We start from the raw sequence: 6,363 nt of genomic DNA, 5'->3' as shown, positions 1-6,363 counted from the left end.
GCCTCATGATGATATATATATATGAAGATTAAGCTATAGTTACTGACAGTCAAAAGTTTTCCAGACTCTTGAAGTATTGTTAGAAGTTAATTTGCTTTAGGATTTACTTTTTCTTTATTTCTCAATTATTCAAGTCTTGTATTGTGGAAGGTTGGAGTGTTCAGCGTACGTACTGGTACTGGTTATCTTGCATGGAGTATTCCTTTACATGTAAATATGTAATATGCACGATTCTATGGCATAATTTTCAATTTGTAAATTGTAAACAGATTTGTCAAGGACTGTGTGTGAAATTGGCTTATAAATTGGTTCAGTTTTAAAAGGACATTGTCTGAGGAATAGTTTCAATTTACTGAAAATTACTCTTTGAGAGAGCAATAAGTAATTTTGATATTTAACTGATTTAAACTTCTAGACATCTAGCCAAAGAAGTCTGCAATCGTTTTCCTTCTATTGTACTGACACTCAGGCTCTCTGAAAAGGGGTCCAGCTGGGCTCATAAAAAGTCGCTGTTGTCTCCGATTTTGCATCATTAATGTCCATGACATAAAGAAAGGTAAATGTCGCGATAATCACATTTAGAGAAATGTGTGATAATTTTACAAGTTGTGATAAGTTTTCCTGTAGTGATTCAAGTTTGATGTTGATGGATTTGAGTTGGTTTGGTCTGCAGTTACCCTGTGAAGCTGGAACTTTCCTGTTCTGCTGGAGTGATGGTTTTGTTGAGCTGATGGGCTGGATTCTATATACTAGTGGAGGAATGTATCGGAATTTCTCTAGAGTTTGTTAGAAAATGAGAAAAATTACCCTGTTGGTGCGTTGTGCAAGGATTTTCTTAATACGTAACACCGGATTGTTGTTGTTTTAGCAAGCAACTAAATTCCTACTTTTTTTTTTTTTTTTAGAATGACACAGAAGTGCGCATCATTTTCTAGCAGTCTTTAATGTAAATTTACTACCACCTTTTGCTGTAACAATAAGAATTTAAAGTTACACTGTAATTTCCATCATATCCTTGAAGAGGCAGCAGTTATTCCACAGACAACTTGATAAGAATTGCAAAGTAAACTTCTCCGTTACTTCAGACTTGTACCTTGGATCCAATCAGATTGAAGCACCATTGTTCACACACTAGCAGTGTGACCTTTTTCGCTATAGTTGCATAGTAGAAGCTAAAATATCCTATTCCGAAGAGTTACCAGATACATTGATTATGTAAATGAGTGACAGGAATTTGTAAGCTCTGTGCAATATAGTAAATCTTAATCAGATGGAATATAGTTGTGGTTTCAAGGGCAATATTCATCTATAGAAAGGCCAAAATTAGTGCAAGTCACGATTAAAGCACTAAAATACACCCAAGTCAGTAAACTACTGACGTGTAAGTTTGAAAAGCTAGCAAGATAAGATTATTGTCATTAAAGTTAGCATGACGCTCAGAGTGCCAAATCTTTTGATGAGAAAGTTAGTAGAATCAGCTTGACCTTTGTTTGAAATATCAAAGTTTTGAAATTACTCACGTTTTATTTTATATTTTTCTGGAATGCAAGATTATTTGCTAATCAAAAATTGTCTGCTTAGCCTAGTGATGTTTTTCATTTGAGGGTATTAAATGGTATAGTTGTAGAACCCTGAAGAAATATCCACAGTTGAAGGGTTTACAGATAAAAGGATGCACAGGAAGTGGTAAGAATGTAAATGTTAGGTCGGAGTTCCTTGTAACCAGTGTATTTTCATCCAAAAGTCTTTTTCAGACTTTTAATAGAAAGTTTACTGATAAAGAACGGACAAAAATTTATGTTCTGGAATGCGTTTCCAAGACTCGCTAGCTATTCACGGATTATTGAGAGGAAGGCAACCGAGAGCGACTAGGTAACAGTGATTGTAAACAAGAAAAAAACAAATTCCGGCCCATAAGATGCAAATTTCATGCCTTCATTCAAAGCCGAGGGAAGACCATGAATTATTCATTATTCCTCTCCTATTACCATCTCCGTCCAGTAAGGCCTTAGTGTAAAATCATTATTTCATGCCCCCACCTAAAATGAAGTCGTACTGGCAGTGATCTCGAGAAGCCAAGAATTAAAAATATACCAAATAATGGTGAACCTCATGTCGGTAAGTCTTATTTGCCTTCGGCTCATGAGTTTATTTTAGGATTCTCAGTCTGTTGGTTTTGAGCTTCGTGACAATAATGTCAGCTGGGCAAACTTTAGTAAATTCCAGCAAATTTTAGCTGTTAATCAGATAGGATGCTGTTGATCAATGAACAGACTGTAATTATGAAAATGTAAATTGCTGGAGTTTGATTATATTATCACATCTGTACTTTAAGAGTATCAGTGAAGGCCATATTTCTCATATTTTTATTATCCCTTAAATTCATTAGTTACTATATCTGGTTTTGTACTAAAGCCCGTCACTGAATGATTATTGAATGATTTTAACAAGGCAATCCTTGCACATCGCTCTTGGTATCTGAATGGATGATTTCAAGGTTTAAGCTTGAATGATGACACTTGGGTCGTTTAGCGCAAGAATTGCTTGCTTTATTTTTATGTCTCGGACTTTATTCTGTGAACCTGATAACGTTTAAAGTGTGCAGTGTGGTTTTGATTATAAGCCCGTATCTTTCAAATAAGTATTTTTCTTAAACTGTTCTGTATCAAAATATTTTTTGATAAACACCATATCCTTGATTGTTGTTCCAGTCCTCAATGTTTCTTGAATAGTGATTGTTGCTGTTTAGATAGCAGTTTTTGGGTAATGGTGGTTGTATGCCCCATGTTTCCTGGTCACTGTAAGTTGCTTTTCTTCTGGATAGTAGTTGTAATGTAAAGTTTTAAATCCTTTGTTGTTGCAGCTGCTGAAAACTCTTAGGTGCTTTGGTAATTTGTTTGTAGCCGCTATATCCATCAGATAATATTGTTTTCACTTAAACACCATGTCCTTTAAGTACTTGTTTAATTGTAATCTCCTTATCCTCTAGTAACTGCATTCATAATAAGCTCCATATTAGTTTATATCAATATAAACGTCATCTACTTCGAATAGCGTAAGTGCAAGATTGATGTCCTTCACAGCCATTGACGTTTTAGGAATTATCAGTTTTGTTTGATCATTTGCAAGGCACCATCAATGAATCTGTCATCCTAAATACTTCCGAAGCCGAATGAATTGGCCTGTTGTATATTAAATTAATAAATTAGTTTACCAAGAGCACTTAACATGAAGTTTGTTAGACGAGTGAGAATTTATCAAAAGGAATGTGGAAAATGTGAAACAAAAAGCAATGCTATAACAGGTTTAAGTTGATGGAATGCTGTGGAGAACCTTAAGCAATAACACTTCAGTCTTTCATTGATTTGATTTTTTTTTTACTTTGATATTTTCTTTGATCTACTCTAACCTCATTACAGTATTCAGCGAGTTGCGTTTTGGTTTTCTATCCGTAGGAAAGGAGAGGAATTTGTTAATGGCCTATATAAAAAGATTCTTAGCCTGAAAATGGCTTAATCCCAGTGGTTCTAGTGGCGATCCAAAGTTCACTTAAATCTTGTACGAGTTAATGTAAAATCCCAGGTCTCCCTCCTGGTGATATAGGTCATTTGTCTCTAGTCCGGAAGAGCATAATAGCATTTAAATCTAGCGTCTGGAATTTTTTTTTTTTTTTTTTTTTTTGCTGCCTCTGTGCTCCGTGAACCGTTGAAATAGATCTATCGTTTAGGAACTGCCTTTCAACGATCGACCTTTATTCTCTTAACTTGAATTAAGGACTATTAAAATGATTTCAAGCCGTTACAAATAAAAAACGGGTATTCATTATCTCATTGGTTTATATTGGAACTATTTGTACTTGCTTCCAGTGCGATTTTTACAGGATTACATTCAAATCACTTAATTTTTTTTCTTTATAGAGGGCAGTCATATTATCCATCTGAATACTGATTAATGGAAAAATAAGATTTTGTCACGTGACATCAATCTTATATGAGGTTACCATTTGCAGAGAAACGAAAAACTGTTTGCTTAGTGTTCGTGGAGTCTGTTTTAATGTGGGGTGTGAGAAGGTCAGATTGAGAATATGAGGATAAACATTTAATGAAAGAACTGAGAGAGAGAGAGAGAGAGAGAGAGAGAGAGAGAGAGAGAGAGAGAGAGAGAGAGAGAGAGCTAGCTTATGCTGGTAAAAGGCCAAGTACCCATAAGAGCAAAAATGTTAATTTCGGTTATTCAAGTGGTGTTTTATGGTTATGTTGCTCTCGCGAGGGAAGTGTGGTTGTATTTTGTGCAAACTTTTATGTTTGGGGTTTTTACGTTGTTTTAGGAAAGGTGGTGAGTTCATGTCTGTATTGTCTTTTGGGTCTTTACTCGCGTGGAAAAGATTGCGGTTTCTGTACAGTATTTTCCATTATTATGGTCTCGTGATGGAGTTTCGAATCCTTGGGAATTATCACACAGATGAATCTGAAGTGATTCGGTGGTCCACGTGTACCGGGGAATGTGACTTCGGTCCGATCTGGCTGCTCCGTTGGGGGAGGAAACCAGGAGTGGTCGGGGCAGTACCCGTGCCCGTCTCCTTCTCTTTACCCGACTCAATCAGGGACAGGCGATGGGGCAGAGTCCAGGGACGCAGTGACCTTTTATGTGACCTTGTCTGCTTTTGAGGGGGCTTTACGTGTCTTCATTGTACTGTAGAATGCGTTAAAATTGCACAATAAGGCTTCAGAATGGCATTTAATGAGTTTTGAATTAAAGTGATATGTGCATTTTCAAGTTTATCGTAAAAGTAATAAAGTCTCTAGTGTTGATAATTTGTAATGTTAGTGAATTTCACAGAAAGTTGATGTTAAAGTTCTAAATGCCAATTTCCAAAGACCTTTCATCCTATTCCTATTGTCTTTTAATTCATTGTCGTGAATTAGTTATATGTAAAGTTTACAATAAATTTGTCAAAAAAAGAAGGAAAAGGAAAGTATTCAAGGACCTAGTAACTTTGCTTATTTAGACGCTCAATAGTTGCTCCAGTTTTCTGTTACTAGGCGGGACAGGGGAGGGCCTTGGCGGGCTTTCCTTTTCCTTTTTTTTTCATATAAAAGCTAATAAACTGCAGTCATGACAAATCTGATAAAAGTGATGAGCTGTAAGCATGATGGCACAAGTACAAAGAGAAAAAGAACTTTTCAGGTGCCTGTTTCAGTGGGCTGGGTTGCGGGGATGTTCACGTTTTCTTCAGGGATGAAAATTTCCCATTTTCTTTAAGTGGTCAGTTTTCATCGGCGGTCTGACGTTTGGGGTTTGTTCAGAGCTTCTAGAAAACTGAATCCCAATTTAATCTTTTGTCATGATCTTGTTTATCATATTTACAGTTGAACAATATTCCATGCAAGACTAATCGTACTTTGATGGCATAAAGCTTTCAATCTTCTACAATAAAGGACTAACTAATTCTTATACTTTTACTCCTTCCCATTTTTGGTTTCACTAATAAAGTTCTTACCCATGTTTAGCTTCTGTTTAAGAACAATAACAAACTCGAGTTGAAAAATAATCGAATCAGATTCAAATTTTGAGGCATCAGTTACCTTGACGATAGCACACATGACTTTGTAGAGATTTCGTTTTACCCGGAAGTAATTTTATTAGTGAAAAAGATAAAACCACTTATTAGCGGGGTTCAGTTATCTTGACTCAGCCGTAAAAATTAAGGTTCCTGCTCTCACACCACCAGTGAATGGACGAACTCTAGTGCATTTGAAGAGGAACAGCAGTTCTGAGTGAAAAATTTAAAGTATTTCATAACCTTTAGTCCTGTTGAGGCAGATAAGGGCACCTGCTTATGCTAGGAGGAGAGTTGTTGGCAGGAGGGGGGGGGGGGTGTTGATTAAAGAGAACACTCGGGCTCGCGAACTCTAACCTAGTGGAATAAAGGATTCCTGACTTTGTCTCACTTCCGTAATATATGTTTTTGTTCAGACTTGAATGATAAACAAATATATCCAGCGTTTGTTTTATTTTTCAAATCTCACTGATGGTAAAAGTATAGTACAAGAAGCACTAAAACTGTAAAAGTATAGTAAACATACAGCAGCAATAATATCATCTAAACACAAACATCCCAGAGGGTAATATACCAACCAAGTTTCCTAACTTACCTTTGGTTTGAGCAAATAAACCGTAACATCCGTAACTTTAATAACTAACGAAAATGCTGCTCATTTAGTTCTATATTCTGCTTATGTACACATTTCAACAGAGGCTTTGAATTTGTTTTGCCATATACAAATGCTTAAACTATTTTTAATGGCTATATGCAAGACAATTGTGCATTTTTAGAGCAATTCAACGCTAAAATTAAAAACT

Source organism: Macrobrachium rosenbergii, chromosome 49 (assembly GCF_040412425.1).
Source record: "Macrobrachium rosenbergii isolate ZJJX-2024 chromosome 49, ASM4041242v1, whole genome shotgun sequence".
In the NCBI taxonomy this organism is placed as follows: Eukaryota; Metazoa; Arthropoda; class Malacostraca; order Decapoda; family Palaemonidae; genus Macrobrachium; species Macrobrachium rosenbergii.
Note: the sequence above shows the minus strand (reverse complement) of the source record.